Source organism: Centropristis striata, chromosome 4 (assembly GCF_030273125.1).
Source record: "Centropristis striata isolate RG_2023a ecotype Rhode Island chromosome 4, C.striata_1.0, whole genome shotgun sequence".
NCBI classification, from domain to species: Eukaryota; Metazoa; Chordata; class Actinopteri; order Perciformes; family Serranidae; genus Centropristis; species Centropristis striata.
The window spans coordinates 42,739,144-42,758,133 of record NC_081520.1 but is presented as its reverse complement, the minus strand read 5'-3'; the positions used below and the strand labels follow the sequence as shown (position 1 = coordinate 42,758,133).

The window sequence follows — 18,990 nt, the reverse complement described above, 5'->3', positions numbered from 1 at the left end:
AAAGATTTGTTTGAATTGGAGAGCAGCACAATGTCAAGAGTTCTTCCAGCGTTTCCATTGGCTGAGAGCTGAGAGTAATAGTGCCAGCAGCCCTCTGATTGGCCTGCAGGCGCTCATTAACGATGCTCCTCTCTGCTCGTCCCTGGGTGGCTGCGACTATTGATCAGTGCTAATTGGTTAATGTCTTTTGATTTTCAAGGCACATTCCCCCCGGGTGACTAGACTGGAGCATGTCAGCTCCCGCCGTGAGTGCCTCTGTGTGTGTGTGTGTGTGTGTGTGTGTGTGTGTGTGTGTGTGTGTGTGTGTGTGTGTGTGATTAACTGTGACAACAAACAGAACAAAATTAGCTTTCCGTTTTGATCACTGGCCGACTTTTGTGCTGGATTCAGAGATACCACAAAAACAACAAAATGAGTGCGCAATAGACCAAGAAAATATAATCGAGTGGTGAAGAGAGAGAGCCAGTTTGTGTTCAGTTTGTGTTCAGTTTATGTTTAGTCTCTTGTCTTGCGTGCTACCTGCTGATTAAGGTGAAAGGGTGAGCCCCCAAGTTAGCAGAAACTGCGTCCCAGGCTCACTTAAGGTGGACTTACCTTTAAGGTCCACCAGCTATTCTAACTGTCAGTGACACATCCCAGATAGTGTCAGCTGGATGTATAATTATAGGTTATAATCTCAAAAAACTACAATTCACTTTCTTTAGCACCAACCATGGCAGAAAGTAGTAAATGCAGATGTGTTTTTTCATCTCACTTTCACTTATTTTTGAGGTTCAACTCTCTGTAGAAGTCGCTTTATTATTGGTTTGTTCAGCCGTTTACTCTCATTCGCCGTATTTTCATTAAAGTTGAAGTGAATTTTGAAGCAAATTTTTGAAATGTTGCATTAAAGAGAATGCTTATTAGGTACGTTTCCATATTCTGGTTTAGAGCTAATAAACAAAGCTGCATAAACATACTTTTGTCAGAAGTTTGCAGTGTGATGTAATATGTAATATTGGTGCAGGCTAATCCGTCAGTAAACAGTAGAAGAAGTAGAGAAAAAACAACAATTAAAAAGAGGTCGCTAGTCAGATAAATCTGACCACCTGCAAGAGAAGAGAAGACGCCGACAGCGGAAACAGTTTGTTCTTCTTCTTCTTTTGGGTTTTCTGGCAGAGCAGAAACAGCTGACTGGTCATGTGACTAAATGCTCCATATGCCTGAACTTATTTGAAAAAAAAAAGAAGCATTTCCAACTATCTTCCGAAAAAATGAGCTTCAAAAGTTGTACGTGCATTTTCGAAGGTTTTATTGAATTTTGGCGTTTCCATCAAGCTTTTCTCGTACTAATTATCAAAGTTTGTTGATGAAAACATGACTAATCCTGACAGAGACCAGAAAAGAACGAGCTGAAAGTGTTGAATCTGCCTTCTGGCACCAATGGACCAATGGACCAACCACTGGTGGTGTGTTGGCTCTTTCCAGTCTGTGGTCCTGTAGAAGGTTTTAATCAGAGTCACCATCGTGGTTCCTCATTCAGCCATAGATATTTAACATGATTGAGATTTTTAAATGTTTTTTGAAGAAAACCTTGACAGCTATTGCTTTATATATTCAAGCTATGTTATGAACATAAGGTTGGGAGTAAAGTTAAGCTGCACCACTTCTTTTCAACATTTCAGTTTGGTGTATAACATTTTTTAATTTAAATCTAGTTTTCTAGACAAAATGGCCTTTGTAGAGATTTTGTAAAAATTGAAGTTTTATCTCCAACATTTGAACCAACTCCAACCTTGTGTTGTGGAACCATGATTAGCATGAAGATGAAGAATATTTAGTGATGAATGAATGATTGTTGAATGTTTGGCAGGTGAATCACAGACTGAATACAGGAATGCCCTTGCACTGAATCTACTTTCAGCAAAGCCGGAGGGAAATTAAAGAAGACTTGAAGGAAAAGAAACAAACATTATGACGGATTAAAACTCTGCTGGGGGAATGTGTTTTTTTTATGTTGGTGTTGATGGTTTGGCTCTCTCATTTCCTAAAGAGCAAGGTCGCTGGCTCTCCTGTGGGTATCTGCTGCATCAGCTGTAGTCGTAGAATAACACAGTGGGGTGGAATCACTTATAAAATGTGCAATCTGATGAGGATAACTGCCTGATGTGTATCATTATTAATATGTTTTTGAAAGAAGAACTGTGGGTTTTCTTATTCCTTGGAGATAAAACACCACTGTGAACAAATTATCCGGGTAAACTATTATCATCAGGATGAAGGTGAAACCATAATTATTATGCTTGTAGTAATGAGGATTTGTGTTATCAGCTGCACTCAGAAAGGTCAGCACCTTGACATCGTGCTCTCCTTTATGCTTTGGCCAGTCGCCCCATTATCAGCTGCTGTGTTGTTGTTGTCTGAACCATTCAGTCCTCGGTGAGCAGCAGGTCCCCACATCACCGCCTGGGGTCTTAATGTCCTGGCTGCTGCACTGCCCTCTTTTCCTGCTATTTTCCCTGCTGTCTAAACACTGTCACTATAAGTTAACGGTGATCCAACGCAGCGCTGCCTCTGACTACCATACTCCCCTCTGTTCACTCTGTTCCAGACTCTGTTCCACCTGTCTGCCTGTCCTCGCTGAGATGCTAATATGCTAATATGCTAACAGACTACCTGCTTCTGTCTCTCAGCCTCTCAATCGCTCCATCTTTCTGTCTCTGCTGCCTGTTTCCCATCATCCCTTTCACCTGATGCTCTGAACTCTCCTGTTCTCCCAGAAAGCCTTTTGCACCAAACAAATTATTTTTGCTTGTCGCTCAAAGCTACGAAACATCGTTTGACATGTCGGATCAAAGTTTTTGGTAAACAGCCTCCACATATGGTAGTCTCATCACCAAATACAGATCCTGAAACTTGAACCAATTTGCTTTAGCCAGGCGTTGGCGGTGGCGGCGCATAGTTTCTCTTTCCTTTAATTGGCGAGCCTTTAAAAGAAAATGAAGCAGCTGTCACTGACCCACTCTTAAGTGTATGTGTTTGCATGTAGACGCTGGGGAATGAAGCATTCTGCACTTATAAATCACCTTGGCCTCATTACACCAGATACCTTTCAGCCATACTTCAGCCCTTGAAAGCACACACACACACACACACACACACACACACACACACCAAACACACTTTTACTTTTCTGTTTCGGATAATTTATCAAAAAGTTTGGGGTGGCATATGTTATTGATGCTTATTAATTAGCACAACGCGAACAATATAGCAAAGTGAATACCCAATGCCTCCATACACACTGGAGTATGCACACACATAAACACACACAAACACACATACAGGTCCTTACCTTGACTTACTTCAATTACCACTGCGGCATTTTCACTGCAGTTTCAGGTATCACACATGTGGCGAGTGCTGACCTCAGCTTTAATCAGCATCACATGATCTCTATGACAAGGTGACATCAACGAGCCATCCATGAAAACTACGTAAATCAGGACAGAAGGCAGCCGATAGTCTTAACCATCTATCTCCCAACAAGCTGCTATTATCTGTATCTATAGCTTTATCTTTTCATATCAACAAGGGTTCAAACCACAATGTGGAGTCGTAATAAACCGACAGGAAGTTATCAGCTCACTCAGCATTTTAGTTTCTTTCAGCGTGCTGTTTTGGTTTTACAGACTGAAACTTTAATTTTTTGGCTCAGTCTTCAACACTCTTATCACGCTTCTTTCAGGTTGGTGTAAAGTTCTGGTGGAAGGTTGGAGACCTGAATAGAGCTGGAAACAGACCAAATATCACATTACTGACCCAGAAACATTTTGATGTTGCTCCATATTTACTAGATGATGTTGCAAATGTTTGCAAATGTTTGCCAATATGTTCACTAGTGCAACCTTTTAAGGTGATAATATGTCAATGTTGTATTTATAGTTGTGTTGTTGCTGCCACCAAATGGTCAGAAAATGTGTTATTGCTGGTGTAAAGTTTCAGTTGCACTGCGTTTTCACTGCAGGTGATTGAATTGACAATGACCATAATGACCCCAAAGATCTGAAATTTCAATAAATGTACTACAAAGTACAAGTTTTGATCTTTTTCCTACCGCTAACCGTGTAGTTTTCTTGCCTAAACATACTCAAGTAGTTTGTGTTTGAATTCACAATATTACACCACATGTTTAAAAATGTAACCCAATGCATTGTTAGAGGAAATGAGAACAGGTTGCAGTGGTTCAGAAGCATCAAGATTTAACCAATCGCCAAAATGTATTCTGGCAAGTTGGTTGCATAGTGATAGAGTGATAGCAGAGCAGGGCGTGGTGGAAAGGATGAGCTGCACAGGTAAACTAATGATTTACAAGAAACAGAGGACAGTTTGGGCAAAGGATGATTGTATTCTTCTGGGTTATCCCACAGCATGTAAATATACACAGATGAGCAGAAGCAAAGATTGATCTTTATGTTGAAAATAAGAAAGGTTTGTGTTTGTGTCACATTTGTTCATTAGTTATCTGTCTATTTTCTTTCCTTCATTTATTATCCTGTAACATGACTTTATTGCAATAACCACAAATATATATTGTGTTGCTGCTACTTGGCAACTTATTTTCTTAGTGACATCAGTTATTCTCATTCTTCCTTTCATCATATTCTTTTTCCTTCTTTTCTCACCGATTTTCATCTGTTTTCTCTGAGTCGTTTAAATGAGGACGTACAATAAAATTGTGAAATTATTGTTTAGTAAGTCCTGTTAATAACCTCCAACAGAGCGAGATGCATAAACCATATCTGGCAAACGAAGGGTCAAAGCCCTCTGAGTCGGATGTGTAGGACTGTTAGTGTGTGAGTGTGTGTTAGTGTGTGAGGTGTGTGTTAGTGTGTGTGTGTGTGTGTGTGTGCTCTCTGGGACTATACCATCAAAACCCTTAAACCGTCAGAGTTATTTGTTGCCTGTGGTACTCTGGCAGCTCTCTGAAGGATGTGTCTGTGGAATCCCAGAGAATAAAACTTGTGGCAGAATTCCACTCACGGACAAGCAACAGAGAGAAAAACAAGAACAGAAGAAGAGGAAGGTAGACAGCCAGGGAGAGAGAGAGAAACAGAAAGAGGGAGATTAATATTAATCAAAGCAGTCTGCCTAACTGGTTTCAGCAGTGTCTTTACTGGGACGCCTCGACGTCCTCCAAGGGTTGAACGGTGCTTTGCTTCCTACCAGACCCTCTCCACTAATCACCCAGTGATTCTAAATGATCTTTTAATCTACCCGTCAAGAATGACTCATTCCAAGTTAACACACATAATCCAGAAGCTTCTGATCTTTTCCGCATTCTCTCTCTCTCTGCACACGCTGCGTCTTTCTCCTCCGCCTGCTGAACGCCGTGACCAGTGTGACAACTGGAGCTCCAGTCTGGAGCGCCACCGTCCCCGAACCCCCGCCATTAATAATCACCTCCCAGAGGCCCCGCCCCCCCCGCTGCTCCCACAGACACCCATCAATCAGGCAGACGCTGTCTGGAGGAGAATACACACACACACACACACACACACACACACACACACACACACACAGGCATGTGCTTTGACCGAAGGTTCCTCTTGGCAAGCATACGTCAGACAAATTATGACATCAGATACAGCACAAAGGACGGCCTGTCTGAGGACTGAGAGTGCTGCCAGACCGGCCAAACACACACACACACACACACACACACACACACACACACACACACACACACACTCACACATTAATACAGCACATTTATTAAGCAATACACTCCAGCTGCAAACCGCTGGCCCATTGTGCCAAACGTCAGGATGTAAACCTGACGACAAACATGTTTTTCTTTGATGTGAACAGAGAAAAACATGTTGTGCTCGCTGTCTTCTACTTCCTCGTCTCTCCGTGTGCCACGTCTAATACTAGATGTCTATATAAGTCTCATTATCTCTTTCCAATCATTTATCAAATCTGGAACACCCCTGGTGCATTAGTATAATAGCCTGGATCAGTTAATGACCTTAAAACCTCATTTAACTGGGCAGAGGGAAAAGCCTTTGAGACAAAGACAAAGATAGAATGTGGACAGTACAATCAGACAGAGACGACACAACACAGCTCGTAGAAACTTAAACTGGAATAAAACAGCTGACGGATCACAGAAACACAGGAAGTGAAGCTCCTTCCGTCACGTATGACCAAAGTCGGCAGAAAGCTTTTAGCCGCAGTGCTCAATCACCCAAAACACCGATTACAGCCCCCAGAAGCACTACTTAGCCTGGCAGCGTGTTAGCATGTTTTGGGTGGGTGCGGGTATAAATCGTTAGCACAGGAAGCTAATGATGGGACAAAATCATTAGCCATGATGGCTAATGGCAGCACTCTGCCCGTGTCAGCTGGCCGGCTGCTGGTTTACTATCCACAGAGCTGGAAAAGGTTCAAGTGTTTCAGGTTAAAATCATATTTTGATTTGTGTTTACTGGTGGTTATCAGTGGAGTGGTAGAAAATAATTTCATCTGTAATATTTATTAACATCAATTTTAAACAATTTTATTTTGAAAATCTTGAGTCATGTTTAGGAAGAGGCTGCATGCTGTCAATCTTTTCAGTGGTAGCTGCCCCAGAGGTTTTTTTTTAAATCTTTGTAAATGTGTCATTATAAGTTCAATAGCAACATAAAGCATGTGGCTCACTGGTTAGTCAGCTGCCTCAGACTGATTGATGAATCTTTCAATTGATTCGTATTTCATTAGTTTTTCAATAAATTAATAAATAGTGTAAGTCACACGTTACAGAGCCAAAGATGAAGTGGAAACCCAAAAATGTCAATTCTGTCAGAAGATTAATTGATACATTGTTCTAGTTCTTCTCCCAACCAAAAGAACTGGTTCAACCAGCCAGCCCTGCTCCTAAATCTAATCTGGGTGGAAGCTAAGCAATGTATGCTTTGAACACACTGTTAATTCATTTTGAGGCCGAAAGTCACACATCAACACAAACAAACTCAGAAATGTATACTGTATACTGTATACTTCCTGTTTTATCAATGGAGTCTGGTGGCTTTGGAGAGAAACAGCCAGCAAAATGAATTTTAGCTTCCTAAAAATTCTGTGCCATGATTTTTAAATTTACAACAGTTAACATTGACTGAGCTGTGCTTGTGTTAACAGCGTACTGTAGTAACTTATATCATCTCTTTATGCTGAGACAGAGAGAAACCCAGACAAACTTTCAGTGGCTAGCAGTAGAGCTAACCATTTTAGGATAATGTGCTGATGCTCAGTTTGGAATAATGGGAGATTTTACTATTCTTTCCATTCACATACATACACACCAGACCACCTTATGAGGAATGACTTGCTAATTGCATACGTAGTTTAAAAAACTGGAGTGTTTGCTGCCTTATTATACACATATTATTATTATCCGCCTGTGGATCCTCTGAGCTGGGCTGTTGGTCTCTTTGCTCCAAGGAGAGAGTGATCTCCACCTGATGGAGGTAAAACTATCAATCAAACTGTTCCTTTAACGTGGAATATCAGTTCAGATGTAGTGATCAATTCCATTTTGGTAAATTCAAAATACATTTAGATTTATTGTGTGTCTAACTGTACATAATCTTAACATTATAATCACTGCATTTAGTAAATTATACTTTGCTTATACACAGTGAAATATTGCCTCCTATTTTGTTGGAGCATGTGGCCACTTATTTCAAATTGCACCTGTAAATAAAAATTTCCGGCTTTCGGAGTGTTTGCTCCGTTATTATAAGCACAAACAGGACTGTTGTACCAAATCATCATATTTGGAAGTCAACTTGTTATGAAAAGGCAAACAGGTAAACATGGTGACATGTGTGTTCACTTCCAGAAAACTCTTTGTTTTGTTTTGTTATAGTGCCACTGTCATTGCTATTTTAATGAATAAACACTATGAATTATGGGTTATCCCTGAGGCAGAGTCTGCAGAACACTAGATGTCCTGAGGTGTGTATAATGGCTCAGAACTCGGTCTGTAGCTCTTGTATATTTCTCAGCTCTGGAGCCTGGAGGACAGTTGCTGACTGCTTTGAAAGTGAACATCGCCTTCGGTCAGAGAAGTCAGCAGGAATGTTACGGCCGAGCTCTCTGGGGAAGGAAAGGAACATAAAACCAGATGGGTTAGGTAAAAGCTATTTATTGCAATAAAGTTATTTATTGGATTGTCAGAGGTGACTTGGATTTACACGTAACAAAGGAGGTGCGATATGAGATGGACGATATCGAAAAAAAATATCTCATAGAGGACCACACAGACTGCTTTACATACATGTAAAACACTAGCAGGGGTTAGTGACCTGGGGCGGGCAGAGGGTGAAAATTAGCATTTAAAAAATAATAAAGTTGATGGTAAAGGGATTAAATATAATGTCAAAGTCAGCTAGTCAGCAGCAGGCAGCCTTTTCATCTCTGCTCACTGTGCTGCGTTCACTGACCCGCTCCACTCGTATAGCCCAGACATTTCTCCACTGCTTGTAAAATCTGCTTGAAAAGGACGATTAAAATAGCTAAAATGAAAAAGTCTGCAGAGTCTTTCTCTCTCTCTCTCTCTCTCTCTCTCTCTCTCTCTCTCTCTCTCTCTCCCTCTCTCTCTCTCTCTCTCCCTCTCTGGGTGCAGTATAGGTGGTAAGTGTTGTCGTGGCTCCTGTGGGAACGTCATTGTAGAATTGTGGAAGGCAAAGTCTCTAATTAGCTTTGTTCTTATTAGGTCTACAACACTATCTCCCCTCCACACACACACACACACACACACACACACACACACAGATAGTGCTGTAGAGAGCCACGGCCCCTGAGATCTGGCCCTTCTTCTCTATTTCTCTTTCAATTAACCCTCTTCCTCCATCCTCTATCTGTTCATCTTTTTCTTTCTGACTTCATCTTTCCTTCTCTCTCAGCTTAAGCGTTCTCTATTCACAATCTCTAAAGTTTTGTCTAATTCAGTTTTATCTCCCATTCACTGTGCCAGGAAGGCAGCAGAGAGCAGAGCCATTAAAACATCTTAATGGAAGCCTGGTGAACAGGACTCAGGACTCAACAGCTTTTAGGCCTAATTATTTTCTGCCCATCTTTGCAGCGCTCGTTCGGCAGATATATGGGCCTCACTGCTGGCTGGAATAGACCTCCTCTTTAATATCTAAACCTCCCTCTTTTTTCATATCTCCATCTTCGCCTATTTTCACGCTCTCCTTAGATTGCTTCACAGTCATTGTCATTAAGTGTTCATCAAGAGATGGGCGGGATTTAGAAAATCTTTATGTGAAGACTCAGAGAGAGAGAAAGAAAAGAAAAAAGAGAGGATGAAGTTGTGAATGAACAAAAGATGCTCTCCGACACAGACTGGCAGCTGCCTTTGGTTTGTGCTGTGATCTTTAGCAGCTACACTCAGTGGCTCCAATGTGAAAACAAAGACTCTGCTGGCAACAGGCTGCTGCTGCTCTGTGTGTGAAACCTGCATGACTGGACACCAACAACTAGACACAGCCGCATCACTGCACAGACATGTTTAATGTGCTGCCTCATATAATGATCTCAGGCAGGATTTAGTATCAAATGACAATATGTTTTTCTCCTGATGAAAGAGTCAGGATGCTCTGCAGCAGAGTCAGAGAACAGGAATGTTCTATTCTATTCTACTGTGATGAGTCATGAGGGACGTGGCAGATCATCACCAGACCACTCCCTGCAGCGCAATGAGGCAAAGCTGTCAGATGCAAGTAGAGACATCTCTTTATTTCATGCACACGTGCTACATGTCTGCACACACACACACACACACACACACACACACACTCTCCTATTCTCCTCCAACGAAGGATGTCCCTGTACTGGCATCAGCAGCTCGTGTCGCTGCCTCGAGGTTCAGGCAGATAAGAGAGGATTAGCATTCATTACTCCATAAAGTGATGATACCCCCAGCAAGCACACACACACACACACACACACACACACACACAGACAGCGATACAGACACGCTGAAGGCTCACACACAGAAGGCGTATGGCCAGAATTGTTCTCCACAGCCATTGCTCAGTTTTTCTTTTACAGTATTAGACAGCCTGTCAAAGCTAAAAACAAAGAGAAACAGCAGTAATTCAGAGCTACAGCATGTAATCCATGAACAACAACTGCAGAGCTGGAAAATCTTCAAACTAAGGCCAAACAAAAACTGAGAAACAACACAAGGACAAGAAATATTTCTTAATTTACTGATGTTTTCATGGTGAATATGCAGTGACAATAATTAGGCTGCAATCTTTGGTTTAAAATGGTAAAAGTGAACTAACATTTCTAACAAAATGTGACAGATTTGACATTAGGCCATGTCTTCCATGTTTTGTTCTGCAGGAATATCTGGTGACATTGGCATGCTAACCAGTTAGCCCCGGCCTGTTCTGTTAGCTGTACAGCAGCTTTAGCTCACACCTCAAACATAACTTAAGAGACTGGTGCAAAAATTAAATTCCTGGAGTGTTTAGAGACTCCTCGCTCAGCAAACAATAGGTGGCATGAAATGTGAGAGGAAGCAGCAGCGAGGCGGGCCAGCCTGGATCAAGGCTCGGCTTAAAGTGACTCTGACTGGCTGTACAGCACCTTTATCACTATGTCTGGCTGTATGTCTCTATGTATGGCTCTCTGGTCAGCAAGATATTACCAACCACTGCACAGACAGCTGTGATATGATATCAGAGACCAGGCCTGATGAAAACAGCCCTCACTTATCTAGCCGTGGAGCTCGCATGACACATTGTCAAACGATTCAGACTCCACATGGTATCCGCCTGTGGATCCTCTGAGCTGGGCTGTTGGTCTCTTTGCGCTCCAAGGAGAGAGTGATCTCCACCTGATGGAGGTAAAACTCTCAATCAAACTGTTTCTTAAACATGGAAGATCAGTTCAGATGTAGTGATCAATTCCATTTTGGTAAATTCAAAATACATTTTGATTTATTGTGTGTCTAACTGTACATTATAATCACTGCATTTAGTAAATTATACATTGCCTATACACGGTGAAATACTGCCCCTTATGTTGTTGGAGCATGTGCACTAATTTCAAATTGCATCTGTAAATAAAATGTTTCTGCTTCAGCCCTGCAGAGGATCATTCAGCAGGCTTCATTCCACGTTTCCATTAAGATGCTCAAGAGAGTAAAAGAGAGAGACAAAGAGAAGACAGACAGGAGAGACTGAGACAGTCGTTTATAGGTTAAGGATGTATTTCTGGTGCGATACATCATGTAGAAAAGCATGACACAGTGTGTCTTAATTCCCTCCCACACAGAAACACACACACACACACAGAAACACACACACACAGACACACACACACACACAGAAACACACACACAGACACACAGACACACACACACACACACACACAGACACACACACACAGACACAGTGCGCGGCAGAGAAGAGGCCATCACCACGTAGCCTTCCGGCTGCACACTCATCCACATCGATCCACATTGATCAAAGTCGGCTTGTACCACTTCAGCAGAAAACAGGGCGCTCACCTTCCTGAGCCGCTCACAATGGACTCATCTGTTGTCAGATGTCACGTACTGTATGTTGTTGTGAATCACTGTGAATCAGCCAAAATCTAATTAAAAAGAGGGAAAGGTCAGATAAAAATGTTGAATTAAGGGTTACACAAAAGCTGAAATGATTTGTTTTCCATTGAGACTAAGGACCTTATGGTAATCTCTGCATCATTTTGGATCACATATTTTATAATATGTAGACTCCAGATAGGAAGCTGCAGTAGACAGCAGGTGACAGACAGGCTGCTGTCTGCAGACCAACACAACACAGCTGCTGTATCTCTGATGGCTCAGCCTGATACTGCTCTAATCCACTTAAAGCCTTTTGAAGAATCACAATGTCCAACAGCAAGCCCTGCAACATGCACTATAACAATAAAGGGATATTACAGACATTTTTCAATCTTGCGTGCGTTGAACAGACGACTGACACGACTGCGGTTCACTTCCACTCTCCTCCTCTGTTATTACTTTCTCTCCATCCATACGCCATCATTCTGCTGTTCTTTCCTCTCCATCTGTCCATCACTGTCCATGTTACACCATTTGATGTCTCTGCACCCATCCATCACTCTTTCACTCTCTTACACTCAATTTCATCGCTGCACAGCCTCTTTTCCTCTCTGGCTACAATCTGCCTGTTGACACCAGCCGTCTTCCTGCCTTTCTCTGCAGAAACATTTTATATCTAATATTTAATGTTAAGATGATGCAATTACAGATACAGATATTTCTGCAACCAAATTGGCTCCTTGGGTCATTTCATAGCTATTTTCATTTTTGCTGCAGACTTGCACAACTTGCATGTTGCAGTACGAAAAAAACAAATCTTGTTGCTATAAGACTGATATAGAGCTGATTATTAACTTCTGTAGGAAGAAAGAGCACGCTGTAAGCAACAAATAACATCCGCTCCATAATGGTCATGAAGGATCAATATTGCATGGAGACAAAGTGCTGCTAAACAGTGTGGTTTCTGTTAATTAGCACTTCTCTAATGATCTCTCTCTCTTTTTCTCTCCCCTTCCTTCCCTCACTTCCTCGATTTGCCCTCCCACTCTCGCACTTTATTGCTCCCTTACATTAAAACCCTTTCTTTCTTCGGCTTCATCACTAGTTCACTGCTGTGTCTAAGTCAGTTGATTCTGTCCTCCAACCAACGTTTTGTCCTAGCAGAGAAAGCAAAAAGGAGAGGAGGTATCTGAGTTCTTTTCATAAGCACGATAAATAACCCACTCTTGTGTTTGCGGCTGATGGCTCTCAAGGATGAGATTTAATGAACCTCTCATCCAACTCTGATTATTTTCTAATTAAAGGAGTGAGTGATGGGGGCAATGAGTAAATTCACGAATGCATGTTTATAACTGCAGGGGAAAAATCTAACAACAAACATTGTGATGACAGACGCAGAGACAGAAGCCGAGCCGTGTTTACTGCTTTCCCTTGGGACTGTTGGTTGCTAGGCAGAAAGAAATTTCAACAAATTACAATTGTAAAATTACATTTTCTTTATATTGTGAAATATAAATGGGTCTTGTGTAAATATTAAACTGTTTTTGGACTGCATTTATTTTATATATTAGTTGCATTCATCAAGCTGTTCTTGCCTGCTAAATATTTTTCATTATGTTGATCTATGAGTCAGGGAATGTACTACTGTTTATTTAAGTTTGGTTTGTGGTTTAAGTCACATAATGATAAAGTAAACATATGATGTCTCACACTTAAATTCACCTATGACTTTTAAATATATTAAATTATCCAAAACCCCAATCATTCCCAGATCCTAACCATGTGCAGCGAGTCATGAACCTAACCACCACAGGTCTGAGAGAATACAGGGACACTAGACAGTCTATTGGGCTGTAGTTACTTTGAGCAAGATGCTAACATCAGCATGCAATGCTAATGCTAACATGCTGTTGTTAAGCTAGTACAATGATGACCATGTTCCCCATTTTTCTCTGACTGACCCACGTTAACCCATCATTAACTGTTAACCAAGATTAAGTGCCTTGCATGCAGGACTATTGTAGTTTCAGTGTGTGCCAAGGAGCCCAGCTGCAACCATAACTCCAGCACCAACAGGTTAAATCCATCATTAACCACCAGCTGTAGTGTAACAGGGAACCGAGTCCCTGTTCACCCGTTTGGGAGCGTTGGCAGTCACGGAGTTGCATGCATTATTATGGACGCGTGTGGCCATTTTCCAATTAAATCTCCACTGCATCAATTAGTTTATTGTAGTGTCAGCTGTGTGTAACCTGCCAGTCATCACTGATACGGTGCATGTAATAGTCATGTAGATGTCCGTTGTGAGTGTCCACATTAGCGGATCATTTTACCGAGCTAATGCTACATTATTTTCAATAAAAGGCCTGTGTGGTTGCAACTGTGGCCCCTTTGAGTTGCATTTAAGACTTTTACCATGCAACAAACCTTTTTTTTAATAATAAATATTTTTTACTCTTGAACAGTTTTCATTACCATTAACTGTTTATCCGCAATCGGGTCGCGGGGAAAATTCTGTCAGTCTACGCTTTAATGGTTAATTATTAACCTGCCTAACTTGGAATTAAGTCAAAGTATTGGACAGATTAAAACTCTGACCTGATAAAAATGCTACATGTAAAGTTAAGGAATTACTAAAGGTACAACAATATAAAAGCAATCCATACAGTTTTGTCACCCTTATGGTGCCTGACTAGGATTCATCCTCTTGACATGAATGTGTGTATAAAATCTCATGACAATCTGTGAGCAGCTGAAAGACTTTGTCATGTCAGAGCCATGCTGCTCGTCTCTCACAGGGTTAACATGTTAACAACAGCATTCACACACTTAGTCACACCTATGGGCAATTTACAAAGACTAATTAACCAAAGCTGCATGTTTATGGGTTGTAGGAGGACACATGGAGACTCACACAGTCAGACAGTCCCTGCTGGATCTGATCACTGTAAAGAGACGGTGCTAACCACTGCAGCAGCAGTAAGTCACATCCAAAATAAAAACACGTCTGCCCTTTGCTTTCACTTTGATCATCCAGACTCTCTCCCGTCCCATTTTAATTTTCTCTGTTCCATTACGTCATGCATTGAGAGCTATCGTGCAATGTCTTCCATAATGACACACGCATACATAATGAATTCAAAATGCCCAATAACACAGTAGAGAGCGACTTGTGCAGCCTCCAAATTCCTGCCTGCTGCAGCCTGCAATACCATTAACCAGGCACCAAAGCCACTCTAACGTGATTACCTACCTGAGGTGAATGCTCATGATTCCACAGGACCCTCTCTGCTTTACTGAGACCAGTGTGTGTGTGTGTGTGTGTGTGTGTGTGTGTGTGACTGCAGAAGAGAGTAAGTGTTTGCTGTTGGTGTTGATGTGTGTGTTTATGTGTTCAGGGGTGAAAGTGAAGGATTATGCTTCAGTGTATAGAGCTCCTGAGATCAGTTGGAGAGCAGAGGGTCAGTGACAGATAGAAGAAAAGGAAGACACGTGTAGACGGACGCACGGCGACGCCAAAAGACGAAATCTGGAAATGGAGTTGGCAGACGACTTGCTGTCCTGGAGTGAATTAATGCTCTGCTGCTCCCACTCTCCATCTTCTCCCTCCACCCCCATACACCTTACTTGTCTGCAGTCTAATTTAAATGTTTGTTTAACCACATCACTCTCAAAGAATTACAAATGGTGTGCTATAAAAGCAGTCGGGAGGCAGAAAGTGTATGCGTGTGTGTGTGGAGGGGGTGATGGGCGTAGTTGGAGAAAGATGGAGGGTTAGATTGGTGAGGTGGGGAGGGGGGGAGACAGACTAACAGGAATGGATCAGGCCATAACTGATTAGATATTCTGTTCACAACAGCAGTAGCAGCAGGAGCAGCAATAGCAATGGGACATCACGACTCAGCACGCAGAGATGCTGATATTAGCTCCAGACTGCCTCCATGTCCAGGACCCTCCAGCCTGCACAACGCTGAAAACTATCTGAAATCTGTCTTTGCATGTAGAGAGTTGTAGTGTGAGGCCATGCTAATGTCTTGGTAATTGGAGGATTAAAAGTAAAAGAATGAAGGGTGCCAAAGGGTGAAAGAGAGACGGCTGCATGCGGCGAGGCTATTCCTGAATGCCCTTGTATGTATTTTGGCTCTGATGTTGTTGTGTCATGTCTCCATGCTGATGCAGCATGTTTAAAGATGGATGTGTGTGTGTTTGTGTGTCTGTGCTGAGGCAGCGTATCCACAGATGGATGTAGAAATGGTGGCCTCTCTGAGGACAGAGAGACATTTAGAGGAGACGTTTCAAAGGAGAACTTGCTCATGAATACAGCCAGACAAAGTTAATAGCTGCTGGCTGTGTTTTCACTGCTTACTTCGTGGCAATGTGCTCATAAAAGCCTCTTTTCATAATGTCCTGTGTAGGCTGAGCCATGTGAGAAATCAGATATGGTATATCTTATTTAGTTAGGACCAAAATACGTATTCTATAAATGGGTCTGCAGAGTACTGGATGATAACAGTGAGAAGGAGTACACCCACTTGCTCACACTAATATTTTTGAGCGTCTCTTACACCAATAATACCACTTACAGCTCAATACAAAAACAGCTCAGAGGACGCTCAAACACTCTCAAACACTTTAAAGGTACAATTCAAAATACATCCTGAATTATAGGGATAATAAAGACAGATTGTTTTGAAGTCAAACTGAAATTATAGAGTGTTTTTATTTGGGAATCAGTCATTCTTTGGTGTCAATTTTTTTACTCGTGCACTCAGTTCATCAAAATTGTAACTGATATTTAATTTTAATTATTTGTTCTGCAGTGACAGTGGCTATCTATGAAGTGCTCTTCAGGAAGGGTGAACTAATTGGGAATAAGTGCTAACATTAGCAATCTATTAGCTTTCACTTTCCTGATTAACAGTAAGTAACAATAATAAAACCATATAAAATGCTGTTGTCAAAGTTCTGTGTACATCACTATTGTTTGTAATAAAGGAGTAAACCTTAACAAAAATTATAATATAACATGTCGAGAAACAAGTCCTGAATGGTGCTTTTATAACTCAAACGTTAAAATTATAAGTGCATTTACCTGAAATTTATTTTTTATTTAAGTCTAGACACTTCTCCACGTAAAACAGTTACTGAGTCAATTTTATTTAAACATTTTGTGCTTTTGCCACAGTTACATTCAAGTACAGAGATTTGGGGAAAGAGAGCGATATAGGATCAGTAATTGAAGAGAAACCCTGAGTTCAAGTATTGAATCTGTATCAAAGGAGAATCTGTTGAATCTGTTAATATATGATCATATTCACACGAGGCTGACTTCATTTAAGAACACATCTTTTTTTCTTTGGCCTTTTGTCAACCCTGAGTCAGCATTTTTCATGCACGAAAGCAAGCTTTTAGTAAACGGTCCCCGAAGTGGATACATTCGGCCAATGTCCCCACATTGCTGTCTGCACAGGAAAAGTGAGGCTTCAGAGAGCAATAAAGTTAAGACTGCTTAGATGCATCAACTTACAGGTTTCATGAGGACACATATAGTTTCCATGTGTAAACAGCATTTTTATCCATCTCAGTGAAGAAACAGTTTAAACAGCGATGCCCTCAGTGAACCCTGGGGACCAACGTCTGACGACACACAACGAGGACACGTGAGCTGTCAATCATGGAATATGATTCATCTCTTCCTGTGGCTGACCTCAGTGTGAGGAACAAATAAGCCAGAGACAAACAAATGTCTCCCCAGAATATGATGGAGAGTGATAAAGAAAAAAAAGATAAAAATCACTGTGTGTGAAATGGAAATATGAAAGTGTCTGGGATACATGGAGAGAGGGGGGGGGGGGGGGGGGGGATTAACAGATTAACACTGCTGGAGTAGCTTCCCTTTAGAAGAGTTCTCATCCAATACACACACACACACACACACACACACACACACACACACACTCACACACACACACACACACACACTCACACACACACACACACACACACTCACACACACTCACACACACACACACACACACACACACTCCTCTACCTCTGTTTTCTAGCAGGCTCTCATCTCAATACATATTGCCTTACCTATTCTCCTGTTATCTGTTCACTCTCCTCTCTCTCCCTCTCTCTGTGTCTCTCTCTCTATCTCTCTCTCTCCCTCTCTCTCTCTCTCTCTCTCTCTCTCTCTCTCTCTCTCTCCCTCTCTCTGTGTCTCTCTCTCTATCTCTCTCTCTCCCTCTCTCTCTCTCTATCTCTCCCTCTCTCTCTACATCTGTTGTGTCTTTTCAAGGACTCTGAGCTCTGTGCTGCATATGTAGGTCACCATACATCACTCACCTCATGTTTGAGTGGCTATCGCTGTGTAATATGAAAATGTACAGTATGTCAGGCTGTGTGTGTGTGTGTGTGTGTGTGTGTGTGTTTTACTACAGCCTATAATTGATAACTATGACAGGGAATAGAGTGCTCATAACTTGCATACAGTGAGCAGTCATAAACCATAACTTATATCCAAACATATTTCAGCTGCATTGATTGAAATGCTGGGTTTTACGACACAAACTGTACATGGAAGTAATTCAGTGTTGTTGCTTCAGAAGGTTTATTTATAGTTGTTTTTTTCTATTTTCATAATTTGAATCTTAAATTAATTATTTAGGTTCTTCTGGGAATTTTGAACAAATACAAAAAGACCTACAGTGTGCACCTCTAATAATGTCCCCAATGGTCTTTAATAAAATGTGTAAACATGGCTGTGTTTGTGTTGATGAGTCATAACACCAAAGGGACTCGGTGGAGACCAACCACTCTACATATGCTAATATGCTAACAGGGAATAGGTTTTTACACTCAGCCTGATTTGGCATCTGGGGAATTTGTGCTTCTTACTCATGCAACTTTAAGATAATATTACAAAAAAAAAAAACTGACACTGGCTCCACTTTATAACAGCCATTATACCCTTGAACAGCCTGTTTAAAGTGATTATGGGGACATAATACACAGCAGCTCCACCATAATGACACCAAGGAACGCCCTGTGTTATTGCAATAACCGATTCTCAAGGACATGTGGCATCACAAGCACAGTCTTCACCTTCACCATCATGTCATGCATAACAACATCCAACAGCATGGTAAGTTTAATATACATAGCACCAAGTTTTCATTCATCTCCGGCAGTAACAGCACCTTTACAGGCCTTAGAGTGGAGGACATGGCTGTGGAGAGTCTACCAGAGGCCAATAAACCATCTGAACAGCATCTCTGACGTCAAAGTGACTAAGTGTTTGGTTGAATGGCCAAGAAGCCTGAAACAGCATATAATATGTCTGGTCAACTGTAAACTGTCCAATTTGCTGATCCAGTCTTCCTATGACACCTTTAAGC

The 18,990-nt window shown here is 41.5% G+C and overlaps 1 protein-coding gene across 4 annotated transcripts in view; it reads right to left on the bottom strand.

Annotated features, from left to right (window-relative positions):
* Window positions 1-18,990, bottom strand: part of LOC131969748 (muscleblind-like protein 1) — a 45,181-nt gene that overhangs the window by 19,344 nt on the left and 6,847 nt on the right. The gene's annotated exons all lie outside the window — the stretch shown is intronic.